This window comes from Pan troglodytes, chromosome 18 (genome assembly GCF_028858775.2).
Source record: "Pan troglodytes isolate AG18354 chromosome 18, NHGRI_mPanTro3-v2.0_pri, whole genome shotgun sequence".
NCBI classification, from domain to species: domain Eukaryota; kingdom Metazoa; phylum Chordata; class Mammalia; order Primates; family Hominidae; genus Pan; species Pan troglodytes.
This window is the reverse complement of record NC_072416.2, coordinates 6,945,094-6,961,562: the sequence shown is the minus strand read 5'-3', so window position 1 is coordinate 6,961,562 and position 16,469 is coordinate 6,945,094. Positions and strand designations below refer to the sequence as shown.

Here is a 16,469-nt window from a genome sequence, read left to right as displayed (position 1 = left end):
ATAATGTGGAGTGTGGCCGGGTTAAACATTAGCCGGGAGATGGGCCCCGGGGGAAGGCCAGTTTCGGGACCTAGCGCTTCCAGGAGGGGGCTATTAAGGGCCGACTCTCTGGGTCCGGCGACCTGTGCGGGCGTCCGGAAGGGCCGAGGCCGAGGCCCGCAGAGCGCCCCCTCCCGGCGGCGGGAATCGCTGCGCTTCAGCCCGGAGCCCTGCCCTGCAGCCGACCGCATCCGACCTCAGGCAGGCAGAACTGCAGCCCTGGGGTCGAGGTGTGTAGAAAAAAGGTACAGGAGACGCTAGTTTAAATCTGTTAGCAAAAATGTTTATCGGTCGGGCGCGGTGGCTCATACCTGTAAGCCCAGCACTTTGAGAGGCCGAAGTGGGAGGATCCCTGGAGGCCAGGAGTTGGAGACCAGCCTGGGCAACATAGCAAGACCCCCACCTCCCACCTAGTCTCTATTATATTTTTTAAAAATTGGCTGGGCGTGGTGGCTCACGCCTGTAATCCCAACGTTTTGGGAGACTGAGGCGGGCAGATCACTTGAGGTCAGGAGTTTGAAACCAGCCTGGCCAACGTGGTGAAACCCCGTCCCTGCTAAAAATACAAAAATTAGCCGGGCATGGTGGTGCGTGCTTGTAATCCCAGCTACTCAGGAGGCTTAGGCAGGAGAATCGCTTGAGCCTGGGAGGCATAGGTTGCAGTGAGCTGAGATCATGCCATTGCACTCCAGCCTGGGTGACAAAGCAGGACTCCATCTCAAAAAAAAGAAAGAAAGAAAGAAAGAAACTTCCAGTTCTTGGCAAGACCAATCTTTCTTTTTTTATTTTTCTTTTAATTTTTTTAGAGACAGCGTCTCCTTCTCTTGTCCAAGTTGGACTGCAATGACTCTATCCTACCTCACTGTAGCCTCCCTCCAACTTCAGGGTTCAAGCAAGCCTCCCAACTCAGCCTCCCAACGTGCTGGGATTACAGGTGTGAGCCACCTCCAGACCAGTTCTTTTTCTCTACCAGACATTTTATTTTTTTACTTTTATTTTTATTTGTATAAATAGAGACAGGGCAGGCACAGTGGCTCACGCCCGTAATCCCAACACTCTTATGAGGCCAAGGTGGGAGGATCACTTTGAGCCCAAGAGTTTGAGACCAGCCTGGGCAATATAATGACACCCCACAGACCTTTTTTTTTTTTTTTTTTTTTTTTTTTTTTTTTGAGACAGAGTTTTGCTCTTGTCGCCCAGGCTGGAGTCCAATGGTGTGAGATCTCGGCTCACTACAACCTCTGCCTCCTGGGTTCAAGTGATTCTCCTGCCTCAGCCTCCCAAGTAGCTGGGATTACAGGCACTCGCCACCATGCCGGCTAATTTTTTGTATTTTTAGTAGAGATGAGATTTCACCATGTTGCTCAGGCTGGTCTTAAACTCTTGACCTCAGGTGATCCACCCGCTCTGGCCTCCCAAGAGACCACATCTCTTTACAAAAAATAAAAAGTTAGCTGGGCCTGGTGGCACACATCTGTAATCCCAGCTACTTGGGAGGCTGAGGTGGAAGGATCACTGGAGCCCTGGAGATCAAGGCTGCAGTGAGCTATATGATCATGCCACCGCACTCCAGCCCAGGTGACAGAGCAAGACCCTATCTAAAAAAAATAATAATAGCTGGGCGCCGTGGCTCACACCTGTAATCCCAGCACTTTGGGAGGCTGAGGCGGGCAGATCACCTGAGGTCAGGGTTTGAGATCAGCCTGGCTAACATGGTGAAGCCCCCCGTCTCTACTAAAAATACAAAAAGTAGCTGGGCGTGGTTGTGTGCGCCTGTAATCCCAGCTACTGGAGAGGCTGAGACAGGAGAATCGCTTGGACCCAGGAGGCGGAGGTTGCAGTGAGCCAAGATAGCGCCACTCTACTCCAGCCTGGGCAACAGAGCAAGACTCTGTCTCAAATAATAATAATAATAAGCTGGGTGTGTTGGCCTGTAGTCCCAGCTACTTGGGAGGTTGAGGCAGAAGGATCACTTGAACCCGAGAAGTGGAGGCTGCAGTGAACTGAGACTGTGCCGCTCCAGCCTGGGTGACAGAGTGAGAATATGTCTCAAAATAATAATAATATTTAGAGATAGGTCTTGCCATCTTGCCCAGGCTGGTCATGAACTCCTGGTCTCAAGTGATCCTCCTGCCTCAGCCTCCCAAAGTGCTGGGATTCCAGGTGTGAGCCATCCCCAGCTCTTTCTCTCTACTGGACCTTTTCATTATATGCATGACAACCGCACAAAGAAGTTCACTAACTTGTCCAGGGTTGTTTAAGCTAGTAGGAGGCATAGTCCAGATTGCAGTCTCCATGTGTCTGCAGTCTGAATCCAAAGCTTGTGCTCTCTAACCCACTACTTCCCTGGGGCATCAGGTAGCTGTCAAGGTGGGGGACAGGCAGTGGAGACAGCCAACAAGGCCAGGCTCTGAGCTGTTTTCTCTAGGTTCTGCTTTTCCAGGAGGCAGCAGCTGCCATTGCAGGAGAGCCAGGCCCCATTTCTCCTTCTAGGTGAACAACAGGCATGGAGGCATGTCCCCCCTCCCTGCCATTGTGCTGGGCGTCCTCCTCTCAGAGTAGGCCCCTCTTGGAGGGAGGATGGTCTCCCCTATTAGACGGTAAGATCCCCAAGGAGAGGGACATTGTCTGCTTTGTCCCTCCCACTGCAAGGTCCTGCCCAGGGCCTGGCATGTTGTCAGTGCTTCCTGAGTATCGCTGATAGATACACTTTGGGGGCTGAACTTGGTCCCCTAATCCTTTACCAGTAAACATTTATTGAACATCACCTAGGTTCACATTCTTTTTTTTTTTTTTCGAGACAGAGTCTTGCTCAGTCGACTAGGCTGGAGTGCAGTGGCATGATCTCGGCTCACTGCAATCTCCACCTCCCAGGTTCTCCTGCCTCAGCCTCCTGAGTAGCTGGGATTACAGGCCTACGCCACCACACCCAGCAAATTTTTGTATTTTTAGTAGAAATGGGGTTTCACCATGTTGGCCAGGCTGGTCTCGAACTCCTGACCTCATGACCCGCCCGCCTTGGCCTCCCAAAGTGCTGGGATTACAGGCGTGAGCCACCGCGCCCAGCTCCAACAGATTATTAAGCTCTCTTTTTTTTTGAGATAGGGTCTCACTCTATCGCCCGAGCTGGAGTGCAATGGTGCGATCACGGCTCACTGCTGCCTCGACATCCCAGACTCAGGTGATCCTCCTACCTCAGCCTCCCAAGGAGCTGGGACTACAGGCATGTGCCACCACACTCAGCTAATTTTCATATTTTCTGTAGAGACAGGGGTCTCACTATGTTACCCAAGCTAGTTTCGAACTTCTGGGATCAAGCAATCCTCCTGTCTTAGCCTCATAACAGGCGTGAGCCACCATATGCAGCTGAGACCCTGTCTCTTTTTTTTTTTCTGAGACGGAGTCTTGCTCTGTCACCCAGGCTGGAGTGCAGTGGTACAACCTCTGTCTCCCAGGTTGAAGCTATTCTCCTCCCTCAGCCTCCTGAGTAGCTAGGATTACAGGCGTGTGCCACCACATCCGCCTAATTTTTGTATTTTTAATACGGATGGGGTTTTGCCATGTTGGCCATGCTGGTCTCTAACTCCCGACCTCAGGTGATCCACCCACCTCAGCCTCCCAAAGTGCTGGGATTACAGGCATGAGGCACCGCGCCTGGCCCTTAGACCCTATCTCTAAAAAAACAAAAACAAAAAAACAAAAAAACAAAAGAAGTAACCCTTGAGACCTACATTGTAGATGTAGGAGAGATGACAGGAATCAGAATGGATGAATGGTGGCAGATCCAGACCTCTGGCCCTTGACCTTGGCGAAGCCCTCTAACCTCTCTGAGCCTCAGTTTCCCCATCTATGAAATCGCAGTCCTCAGGGTACCTATCACCACTGGCCTCTGTGAGGCTCAGTGGGAAGTGCACAGAAAGGGCTTCCAGCAGCACGTGGCTGGGAGAAAGAGCCCGCAAATGGTAGCTATTATGAATGAAGCAGCCCACAGCGGGCAGAGCCCAGTCACAAGGCAGGAGTGATGGAGGGAGTGAGATCAGGATGACTTATCAACCCTGAGCCGGTGGCCTGGCGAGGCTCTCTCTCCATTGGCGCTGGCTGGCTGAGCCTACAGAGCTGGGGCTGTCTGCGGGTGGGGTGTTTATTCTAGGAAGCAGCCCTGGCTGCTTCTCATTCCCTGCCCCAGGGAGAAAGGAGGGCTTCAAGTCAGAACCGAAGCCATGCTGGGCCTGGCATGTACAACACAGCGCCACCTGCCCGCAGGGCCCAGAGCTGAAAATGCCCAGGAGGTGCAGCCCCAGGGGCCTGGCTGGGACTTGCAGATGTGAGACACTCCCAGGGTGACCCACCTGACTCCCCAAGAACCTGTCCTGCAAAGCCTAAAATGCTCAGCTTTTGGAAGTCTAGAGACTGGGTCCTGCATCCCAGGGCGGGGACGGGATGGGGCGCCTGGGCTAGGGGGGAGAGTTCTATCAGAGGTGGGGATGTCCCTGGTGGCAGCGCTGTCACCCTTGGGCTCCTTCATCAGAGGCTTGCTTCATGGAAGCCATGTGAGCTATGCAGTTGCACAGGGCTGGCCCTTAGAAGGGCCTGAGTGTGGCTGAATGTTCTGCTGTCACCGTCTTGAAATTCTTAATCATTTTAGAACATGGCCCGCGAATTTTCATTTTACATTACGCAGCCTGTCCTGCCTTCATGGTTTCGTTTCTCCTAGCATGTAGCTTCTCCCTCCCATCAGTGCGCGCAGACCCAACCTTCAGCCACATCCAGCAAGACAGGAGTGCCTTAGGTAAGCCTCATTTCCTGAAAGGCGGTGGGAGACATGCACCTGCCACCCCAACCCAGCAGGACCAACCTTTCGGGAAAACCTGAGGCCGGCTGTGTGATGTGGGTGAGTCACTCAACTGCTCTGAGCTTCTCGGTATCATAATATTGCACAGATCCTTGGGAAGTTTAAAAGAGGTAGTTTTGGGCTGGGCCTGGTGGCTCATCCCTGTAATCACAGCACTTTGGGAGGCCAAGGCAGGTGGATCTCTTGGGGTCAGGAGTTCGAGACCAGCCTGGTCAACATAGTGAGACACGGTCTCTACTGAAAATACAAAAATTAGCTGGACATGGTGGCACACGCCTGTAATCCCAGCTACTCAGGAGGCTGAGGCACGAGAATCGCTTGAAACCAGGAGGCAGAGGTTGCAGTGAGCTGAGATTGCACCACTGCACTCCAGCCTGGGTGACAGAGTGAGACGCCATCGCAAAATAAATAAATAAAAAGTAAAAGAGGTAGTTTTGGTTGGGCACAGTAGCTCACGCCTGTAGTTCCAGCACTTTGGGAGGCCGAGGCAGGAGGATTGCTTGAGCCCAGGAGTTCGAGAACAGCCTGGGCAACATACTAAGACCCTGCCCCATCTCTACAAAAAATTAAAAAATTAGCTAGTTGTGGTGGTGCATGACTGTAGTCACAGCTACTTGGACAGCTGAGGCGGGAAGATTGCTTGAACCCAAGAGGTGGAGGCTGCAGTGAGCCGATTGTGCCACTGAACTCCAGCCTGGGGGACGGAGTGAGACCCAGTCTCAAAAAAAAAAAAAAAAAAAAAAAAAGGCCGGTCACAGTGGCTCAGGCCTGTAATCCCAGCACTTTGGGAGGCTGAGGTGGGCGAATCGCTTGAACCCGGGAGGCAGAGGTTGCGATGAGCCCAGATCACGCCATTGCACTCCAGCCTGGGCAACAGAGCGAGATTCCAACTCAAAAAAAAAAAAAATGTAAGATTATTGCAGGGCTGGGTGCGCTGTCTGACGCCTGTAATCCCAGCACTTTGGGAGGCCGAGGCGGGCGGATCACGAAGTCAGGAGTTCAAAACCAGCCTGGCCACCATGGTGAAACCACATCTCTACTAAAAATACAAAAATTAGCCAGGCGTGTTGGCGCGCACCTGCAATCCCAGCTACTCGGGAGGCTGAAGGAGGAGAATCGCTTGAACCTGAGAGGCGGAGCTTGCAGTGAGCCGAGATCGCGCCATTGCACTCCAGCTCTGGGCGACAGAAGACTGTCTGACGGGGTAGGGGAAAGATTGTTGAAGGCGCTAACTTGGAGGGAGAGGAGTCCGCCTGGGATCCCTAAGGACCTGCCCCGGGGAGGAGGAGCCGTCCCTCCCTTGGCCCCTCCCCTCCTGCCTTCCGAGGGAGGAGACCCCCCAGGGCAGGAACGAGGGGGCGGAGAAGCGCGAGCGACACATTTTTGAGTCGTGACCAAGTGGAAACTCCCTCCCCGAGGCGGAAGCCGGGGGCGCCCCACTGGGGCCCAAGCCTCCGCCGGGGCGGGATTCCAAGCCAGGGGCGGGGGGCCGCCGGTGACCCGGGCCCCGCCTCTCGCCCGCCTCATGAATATGAACAAGCCGGCTGGTGAGCGGAAGTGCGAGGCGGCCCCAGGCTGGCTGGCTCTGCCGCTGAGAGGGGGGCGCGAGTCCGGGGGGCGTGGCCTGGCTCGGACGCCCCGCCCCTACCCCCACGCGGGGCCTGCTTCCGGCCGGCGCGCCCCGGACGTGACCTCGCGGGCGCGCGCCGGGAGCCGCCAGACTGGGCGCCTACAGCATCCTCCGGGGGTAGGCGCCCACAGTCATTCTTTCCATCGCTGCGGACACGGGAGTCAGAAGTGAAACAGTCCTGTCCTCGTGGGGCTTACGTTCCAGGCGCAAGAGCCACAGGTAGTCGAATTGGGAAACCGCCTCGGATGTCACATAAGCGCCCAGGGAGGACAGGGCAGGACAGGGCCTCGCTGGGGAGGTGACTTGAGTCAAGACTCAAAAGAGGGAAGCGAGGGAACAAGCCATGCGAGGAACTAACGAAGGAACATTCCAGAAAGATTTCACATCCCAAGCCTAAGGTCCAGGGGCAGCAGGCATTGAGGCGGATGTGGCTGGAGTGGAGAGAAAGAGGAATTAAAAGGATGGAGTAATGACAATAATGGCTCACATTTTTTAGCAAGAGGTGGGTTCACTACCTATCTATCGTTATCTGGGGGGAAATTAGGCTCTGGGAGGTCAAATAACTTGCCCAAGGTCACACAGCTTGTAAGTGGCCAGACCAGCATTGGAACCCAAGGGGACGGATGTCTGAAACACACCCAGGAGTCCCAAGGTGGGATGACCTTGACCAAGACAGGCCCTTTACCCCTTGCCTCAGTTTCATCCCAAAGAGCTGCCCAAACACAGCCTAAAATCAGGGCACAGAGCAAGGGTGTAGCTGAGTGTGCGTAACATCTGTTCTCCTGGGAGATGCTTTTGTTGTCTGGGAAGCACTTGTCACCTCTCCAGGCTCTGGAGCAGGTACAAGTGGCTTCGGGGAGGAAGGGTGGGAGCCGGGAAGAGGCTGCTTCTGGTGGCAGGAGGAGAGAGGGAGTGGGTGAGGGGCCCCGGGCTGGCTGAGTGCTCTGGAGCATGACAAAGGCAGTGTCAGCCAGGCAGCTGTGTCCGCCACTAGCAACCACGCAGGCAGCATCCCCCGCCATCCCTCTGAGCCTGGAGAGATTGAAACACACACAGTCAGCGTGCCTGCTGCCCAGGTGAGGTGCAGAAGGCCTGGGGGTTGCCAGTCTGGGCTCTGCCGCGAGAAAGTGGCTTTTCTGCAGCAGGAAGCGGGGAGGAAGTGTTTTCACCCTTCTACAAAGCTCTGTCTCTGCCTCTGGATCCACGGTGCTGCAGGCCTGAGGGCTCTCATGGGTACGGGCCTGGTGAGTCATCTAGAATTTGCCCCTTCCCCAGCCTGGTGCAGCCTCTAGTCTCGGCCTTTACGCTCTGCTGTAAAATGAGGCTGGGTCAGGAGTGGGACCCATCCTCCGTGTTTGAGGAGCTGGGCTATTACATGAGCCCCTACCTGAGGTCGCCCCCGTGTCAGAGGTCCTGGTGGGACCAGACCAAAATGGAACCTACTATCGGGCCCATTTTGAGAGGGAGACACAGAGAAGTTAAAAGTACATGCACACACAGCTCTAAAGTAGCAGAGATGGCATTCAAGTCCAAAGCCTTTGACTCCAGGACGGGCACAGTGGCTCACACCTGTAATTTCAGCACTTTGGGAGGCCGAGGTGGGAGGATCTCCTCAGCCCAGGAGTTCAAGACCAGCATGGGCAACATGGTAAGACCCTGTCTCTATTAGCGGGGCGTGATGGCACATGGCTGTAGTCCCAGCTACTCTGGAGGCTGAAGCAAGAGAATCGCTTGAACCTGGGAGGCAGATGTTGCAGTGAGCTGACAGAGCAAGATTCCATCTCAAAACGAACAAGCAAACACTAGTCTTGCCCGGCGAGGTGGCTCAGGCCTGTAATGACCAGCCTGGCCAACATGGTGAAACCCCTTCTCTACTAAAAATACAAAAATTTGCTGGGCATGATGGCAGGCGCCTGTAATTCCAGCTACTTGGGAGGCTGAGGCAGGAGAATCCCTTCAACCTGGTAGGTAGAAGTTGCAGTGAGCCGAGACTGTGCTATTGCACTCCAGCCTGGGCAACAAGAGTGAAACTCCGTCCCCAAAAAGAAAAAAACACTAGCCTCAAGCCACAGCCATGTCTCCAACCTTCCCGGCCAGGTTTCTCAAAAGAGTGGGCTACCTGAGGTCACCCACTCCTGCCGAACTCCAGGTGGGCTTCCTCATCCCTTGCTCTATCCTAAACTGTTCCTTAAGTGACACTTCACACCCTGACGTCTTCCAAGCTGAGACCCCACCAGCAGCTAGCTTTTCCTTTGTGGTTCCACCCACCTCCTAAATCCCTTTAGCAGCCGGGTGCGGTGGCTCGCGCCTGTAATCCCAGCACCTTGGGAGGCCGAGGCGGGCGGATCACGAGGTCAGGAGATCGAGACCACGGTGAAACCCTGTCTCTACTAAAAATACAAAAAAATTAGCTGAACGTGGTGGCGGGCGCCTGTAGCCCCAGCTACTCGGGAGGCTGAGGCAGGAGAATGGCATGAACCCGGGAGGCAGAACTTGCAGTGAGCTGAGATCGCACCACTGCACTCCAGCCTTGGCGACAGAGTGAGACTCCAGCTAAAAAAAAAAAAAAATCCCTCTAGGGTCCTGCCCCTCTGCCTGTAGCCCCTAAAACCGAATACTCCTGAAAGTTTTATCCTGGGAACCCCTTTCCTTGACACTTTAACTCCGTGGAAGAGGCAAAAGTGAGGGGAACCCCCATCTCTACTTAAGAGTTCCCCACATATTTTTTATTATTATTTTTTTCGTGATGGAATTTCACTCTTTGTTTGCCCAGTCTGGAATGCAATGGCACAATCTCAGCTCACTGCAATCTCTGCCTCCCGGGTTCAAGTGATTCTTCCACCCTAGCCTCCCGAGAAGCTGGGATCACAAGCGCCCACCACCACACCAAACTAATTTTGTATTTTTAGTTGAGACGATTTCACCATGTTGCCCAGTTCGATCATCGAACTCCTCAGATGATCGGCCCTCTGCCTCCCAAAGTGCTGGGATTACAGGTGTGAGCTACCGCGCCCGGCTCAGAGTTCCCCATATTTATACTTGCCCTCCAGGGCACACTGGCCTCCATTTTTAGGGACTTGCTTGGTATCTGCCCTTGGGTAACCCACTGGAGCTTTCCAGTTGGACTCCTTGATTGGAGGGGAATCTGGCTACACCTGTTGCCCTAGGATGGACCAGCAGGGCCCGTCTTGAGGCTGCACTCGAGGATAGAGGAAAAAGTGTCATCTTTAAGAGTCCCACTGAGTAGCCAGGTTTCCCTGCCGGAAATTCCTGCCTTGTTTTCCTTTCCCTGGTAAAACTAGGAGAGCCACCTCATTTTCCTGAGCCCTGAGCCCTTAGCGCCCGCCCCCACCCCTGTTGGTTCTAGCTACACAGGCTTTCGGCCTCAGGGTTGCTTTGCACCATCCCCTTCCCCCAACCCAGGCAAGTTCGCTTCTGCTTCTCTCTTGCCCAGCCCTCATTAGCAGGCTCTGACACTTCTCAGCCGCCTGTCCGCTTTGCAGAGAACTGACATGTGAGCTGTGCCCAGGGACATCTGCTGAATGGGCGGGTCCCCTGCCGGACCAGTCCATCTGTCCCTCACTCAGTGTTCCTTCTGAGCTGAAGCTGCCCAGCATCCCCCATCTGTGTGAGTATTCACACAGCACTGGCCAAAGCCCTGTCGGGAATCACGTGATTCAGATCCTGGTTTTGCCCCTGTCAGCCTTCGGACAAGACAGATTTCTTTTTCTTTGTTTCTCCTGAGATAGGGTCTCACTCTGTCGCCCAGGCTGGAGTGCAGTGGTGTGATCTCAGCTCATTGCAGCCTCCGCCTTTGGGGTTATAGCAAGCCTCCCACCTCAGCTTCCCAAGTAGCTAGGATTATAGGTGCACACCACCATGCTCAGCTATTTTTTTTTTACATTTATATTTAGTAAAGACAGGGTCTCACTGTGTTTCCCAGGCTGGTCTCAAACTCCTGGCCCCAAGTGATCCTCCCGCCTTGGCCTCCCAAAGTGCTGGGATTACAGGCATGAGCCACCATGCCCTGGCTACCCAACAGACTTCTTTTCTTTTTTTCCCCCCCAAGACGGAGTCTCACTCTGTCATCCAGGCTGGAGTACATTAGCGCAATCTTGGGTCATGGCAACCCCTGCCTCCTGGGTTAAAGCAGTTCTTCTGCCTCAACCTCCCGAGTAGGTGGGATTACAGGCGCATGCCACCACGCCCGGCTGGCTAATTTTTTTGTATTTTTAGTAGAGACGGGGGTTTCACCATGTTGGCCAGGCTGGTCTCAAACTCCTGACCTCGTGATCCACCTGCCTCGGCCTCCCAAAGTGATGGGATTACAGGAATAAGCCACCATGCCCGTCCCACCCAGCAGATTTCTTGAGGTGAGTTTTGGTTTCCTGGCATGGTATTGGCTACATGACCTCATCTGTAATGTCTTTGGCAAACAGAATAACTTGTTTTGTATTACTATGTTTAATCTTCAAAATCACCCTATTGAGTAGATTGTCACAATCAGGCCTGTTTTGTGGATGAAGAGAGGGAGGCTTGGAGAAGCCGCGTGGTTCATGCAAAAATGCAAAGCTGCAAAGTAGTGGCAGTGGGGTTCAAGTCCTGACGCTTTCACCGCTGAGCGCCTCGCCATCCCCTGCTGCCATCCTCTCTTGGTTCTGATACTTCCTTTTTTTTTTTTTTGAGATGGAGTCTCACTCTGTCGCCCAGGCTGGAGTGCAATGGTGCGATCTCGGTTCACTGCAACCTCCACCTCCCATGTTCAAGCGATTCTCCTGCCTCGGCCTCCGGAGTAGCTGGACTACAGGTGCCTGCCACCACGCCTGGCTAATTTTTTTGTATTTTTTTAGTAGAGACAGGGTTTCACTGTGTTAGCCAGGATGGTCTCACTCTCCTATCCTCATGATCCACCTGCCTCAGCCTCCCAAACTGCTGGGATTACAGGCATGAGCCATCACGCCTGGCCTTTAGGCCAGCTAATTTTAAGGTGCTTCTCTGAGTAGTGTGAACTGGGGGTCATGCGAAGGGGTCTCAGTGAATCTGGGCAGAGTGTGGTGCTGCTGGGAGCCTGCAGCCCCTTTCAGTCTGGTTCCTTGAAAGGTTAAACATGGAGGCCGGGTACAGTGGCTCAGGCCTGTAATCCCAGCACTTTAGGAAGCCGAGGCAGGCAGATCACTTGAGGTCGGGAGTTGGAGACCAGCCTGGACAACATGGCGAAACCCTGTCTTGATGTAAAAAAAAAAAAAAAAAAAAATTAGCTGGGTGTGGTAGCAGGCACCTGTAGTCCCAGCTACTCAGGAGACTAAGGCAGGAGAATCCTTTGAATCTGGGAGGTGGAGGTTGCAGTGAGCTGAAATCAGGCCACTGCACTCCAGCCAGGGTGACAGAGTGAGACTCCATCTCAAAAAAAAAAAAAAAAAAAAAAATGTTAAACATGGAGTGACCATATGACGCAGCAGTGCCCCTCCTAGGTATATATCGTGTATATCTAAGAGGAATGGGAACATATCTGCACAAAAATTTGCATGGGAATGTTCAGAGCAGTGTTATTCATAAGAGCCAAAAAGTGAAAGCAACCATGTGTCCCTCACCTGATGAATGGATAAATCAACTGTGGTCTCTCCAAACAGTGGAATATGATTCAGCCATAAAAAGGAACGAAGCAGCTGGGCGCGGTGGCTCACGCCTGTAGTCCCAGCACTTTGGGAGGCCGAGGCCAGTGGATCACGAGGTCAGAAGATCGAGACCATCCTGGCTAACACGGTGAAACCCTGTCTCTAAAAAAATTAGCCAGGTGTGTGGGCACATGCCTGCAGACCCAGCTACTTGGGAGGCTAAGGCAGGAGAATTGCTTGAACCCGGGATGCGGAGGTTGCAATGAGCCGAGATCGTTCCACTGCACTCCAGCCTGGGAGATAGAGTGAGACTCCGTCTCAAAAAAAAAAAAAAAAACAGAACAAAAAAATGAAGCACCAATGAATACTACAACATGGATGACCCTTGAAAGCATTATGCCCAGTGACAAGCCAGACACACAGGACGCATGTTGTGTGTTTCTGTTCATATGAAATTTCCAGAATAGGCAAATCCATAGAGACTGGAAGTAGATTAAGGGCCAGGGGCAGTGGCTTACATCTACAGGCATGAGCAGTTTGGAAAGCTGGGGCAGGAGGATCACTTGAGACCAGGAGTTCAAGACCAGCAGTTCAAGACCAGCCTGGGCAACAGAGTGAGACCCCTATCTCTAAAGAAAATAAAGTTAGCTGAGTGTGGTGGCGCCCACCTGTAGTCCCAGCTCCGCGGGAGACTGAGAGGAGAGGACTGCTTGACCCTGAGAGGTAGAGGTTACAGTGAGCTATGATCAAACCACTGAACTCCAGCCTGGGCAACACAGTGAGACTCTGTCTCTAAAAATAAATAAATAAAAAGATAGGGTAGCTTAGGGGTTGCCTGGGGCCTGGGGTGGTGGTGAACATCGGGGAGTGACTGCTAAATGGAGTTTCTTTTTGGCTTAATGAAAATATTCCAAAATTGGTCAGTTGCAGTGGCTCATGCCTGTAATCCAAGCACTTTTAGGAGGCCAAGGCACGTGGATCACTTGAAGTTAGGGGTTCGAGACCAGCCTGGCCAACATGATGAAACTCCGTCTCTACTAAAAATACAAAAAAATCTAGCTGGGCCTGGTGGTGCTCACCTATAGTCCCAGCTCCTTGGGAGGCTGAGGCGGGAGAATCGCTTGAACCCGGGAGACAGAGGTTGCAGTGAGCCGAGATCATGCCACTGCACTCCAGCCTGGGTGACAGAGTGAGACTCCGTCTTGAAAAAAAAAGAAAAAGAAAATATTCCAAAATTGCAGTTATGGATGCACAGATCTGTGGATATTGAAAAACAACTGAATCATCTACTGTGGTGTAATTGTAAAGTGGTGAATTATATGGATTATATCTCAATAAAGGTCTTTTTTTTTTTTTGAGACGGAATCTTGCTCTGTCGCCCAGGCTGGAGTGCAGTGGCACAATCTCGGCTCACTACAAGCTCCACCTCCCGGGTTGGTGGACATTCTCCTGCCTCAGCCTCAGCCTCCCGAGTCGCTGGGACTACAGGTGCCCGCCACGATGTCTGGCTAATTTTTTGTATTTTTAGTAGAGACGGGGTTTCACTGTGTTAGCCAGGATGGTCTCGATCTCCTGACCTCGTGATGCGCCCACCTCGGCTTCCCAAAGTGCTGGGATTACAGGTGTGAGCCACTGCGCCCGGCCTCACTAAAGGTCTTATTTAAAAAATTAGCCAGATTCCCTGCTTCAGTGATAAAAAAAAAGGAGGGGGGGGCAGGAGAAGAGGACCCAATAACTTCCTGAGTGACTGGGGAAAATATTTTTGGGTTATATTTCTGTAATTCTCGTGAAGTGATTACAGAAGTGACAGGATAGAGGAGGTTTCTTTAAAAAAATTTTTTTTTTTTAAATTAGTAGAGATGGGATCTTGCTATATTGCCCAGGCTGGTCTTGAACTCCTGGACTCAAGCAATCCTCCTGCCTGGGCCTCCCGGAGCTCCGGGGTTACAGGTGTCCATTCCCATGACCAGCCAATAGAGGAGGTTTCTATTCATCCTTCAGGCCTCAGCTTACAAGTTACCCCAAGATAAGCCTCCCCCACCCCATAACCCTCCCTCTGTCACTTTGTCACGTGTCTGAGCCCTTGTTTCTTCCTTTTTTTTTTTGAAATGAAGTCTTGTTCTGTCGCCAGGCTGGAGTGCAATGGCGTGATCTCGGCTCACTGCAATCTCTGCCTCTTGGGTTCAAGCGATTCTCCTGCCTCAGCCTCCCGAGTTGCTGGGATTACAGGCACATACCACCACACCCAGCTAATTTTTGTATTTTTAATAGAGACGGGGTTTCACCATGTTGGCTAGGGTGGTCTCCATCTCCTGACCTCATGATCTGCCAGCCTTAGCCTCCCAAAGTGCTGGGATTACAGGCGTGAGCCACCGCGCCCGGCCTGTTTCTTCCTTTTATAGCTCTTCCCACACTTGGAATTCTTTTCTGCCTCTGGACCTGATTTTGTTGGGCTCTTGCCCAGCTGAGTTCCGTGAGGTTCGGGGCTTGTCTGTATCTTGTCTGCCACATCATAGGTGTTCAGTGCACACCTGTTGAGTGGATGCACCATAGATATATTGATAACAGCTGTGAGCGGTTGGGAGCGAGTGAGCAGAGCAGGGCTGCTCAGGGTGTCTCCAGCCCTAGTGGCTTTCTCTCTATTCCAGTTCCAGGAGAAAGTCTCTGGAAAGGAAGCCCGAAGTCGGGTCTGGCTGGGAAGAGGTGGGGGCTGGGGCGGGTGCCGGGTGCTGGGGCTGGGAGGAAGTCTGCAGCCAGGCTGCTGAGGGTGTGGCGTCTGTGTGTGCACCTTTGGAATGTGGCTGATTCACTCTGAGGGGAGCCATATGCTGCCGCCACCGCCTCGGATCTGACATCTGGAGGCCGAATTCCAGGAGGAGAGAGACAGATTTCTGCAAGCAGATGCCAACTTTGAAGGTCAAAGGGAGCAATGGAACTGCTTTCGGGGGGGTGAGAGGGTCCAACACTCCCTCCAGGGGCTGGGAGGGAGGTGAGGCCCCCTCCCCAGACTTGCCCTAGCCCCTGATCTATCAGAGCCTCTATGGGGACAGCTGGGGTGTAAGGAAGAGAGCATGAGCTTCAGCGTTCAGACCTGGATTCAAAGACCAGTTTCTGGGCCAGGCACAATGGCTCATGCCTGTAATCCCAGCACTTTTGGAAGCTGAGGTGGGAGGATCACTTGAACCTAGAAGTTTGAGACCAGCCTGGGCAACATAGTGAGACCCCATGTCTACAAAAAAATAGAAAAATTAGCCAGGTGTGGTGGTGCGGGCCTGTAGTCCCAGCTACTCCTGAGGCGGGATTGCTTGAGCCCAGGAGGTGGAGGCTACAGTGAGCCAAGATTGCACCACTGCACTCCAGCCTGGGTGACAGAGCAAGACCCCCCCATCTCAAAAATAAATTTAAAAATAAATAAATTAATTAATAAATAAATGAAATAAAGACCAGTTCCTTGACAGCTCGTGTAACTGCAGAGGCCGAGGGTCTAGCTGGGTCCAGAGCTCACAGGAACACTGGCTTGCATCTCCCGGCCAGGTTTCCTCTGTGTTCGCTTTGCTCTTGGGCCAGCGCTTCCTGAGAGGAGGCCCTGATGTCACAGACCTTTGAACTTCCAGCTTGTGTCTACCACGGGTTCCAGCAGAATCCTAGGTTTGCCTCTCTTTGGCTGGAGCTGGGTCCCAACCCAGCCCTGTAGCGATCACCGTACTCCTGATGGGACAGGTCTGGGTCAGGAGCCTGCCCAGCACAGGGCAATAACCCTGTAGCCCCATGGAGCAAATGGAAATGAGGGGGGCTGTCCCTTAAAAGAACCACACCGGCCAGGCGTGGTGGCTCACTCCTGGAATCCCAGCACTTTGGGAGGCTGAGGTGGAAGGATCGATTGATCCTGGGAGTTGGAGACCAGCCTGGGCAACATAGCAAGACCCTGTCTCTACAAAAAAAAATTTTTTTTTGAGATGGGAGTCTCGCTGTGTTGCCCAGGCTGGAGCACAGTGGCGTGATCTCGGCTCACTGCAAGCTCTGCCTCCCAGGTTCATGCCATTCTCCTGCCTCAGCCTCCCAAGTAGCTGGGACTACAAGCGCCCACCACACGCCCGGCTAATTTTTTTGTATTTTCAAAAAATTTTTTTTAAATTAGATGAGCATAGTGGTGTGTACCTGTGGTCCCAGCTACTTGGGAAACTGAGACGGGAAGATGGCTTGAGCCCAGGAGGTTAAGGCTGCCGTGAGCCTTGATCGCACCACTGCATTCCAGCCTGGTCAACAGAGCAAGGCCCTATCTCAAAAACAAAACAAAAAAACATAAATACAAGAGCGACCCCCCAGCTCTGCT

General features: G+C 52.9%; 1 protein-coding gene across 1 annotated transcript in view; it reads left to right on the top strand.

Annotated features, from left to right (window-relative positions):
• The first annotated feature begins 6,579 nt into the window (after positions 1 to 6,579).
• Positions 6,580 to 16,469, top strand: part of TFAP4 (transcription factor AP-4) — a 50,341-nt gene continuing 40,451 nt past the window's right edge. The window contains exon 1 of the mRNA XM_063797663.1: positions 6,580 to 6,740. The gene's annotated coding sequence lies outside the window, so the exon portion shown is untranslated. The remainder of the gene's footprint in view (positions 6,741 to 16,469) is intronic.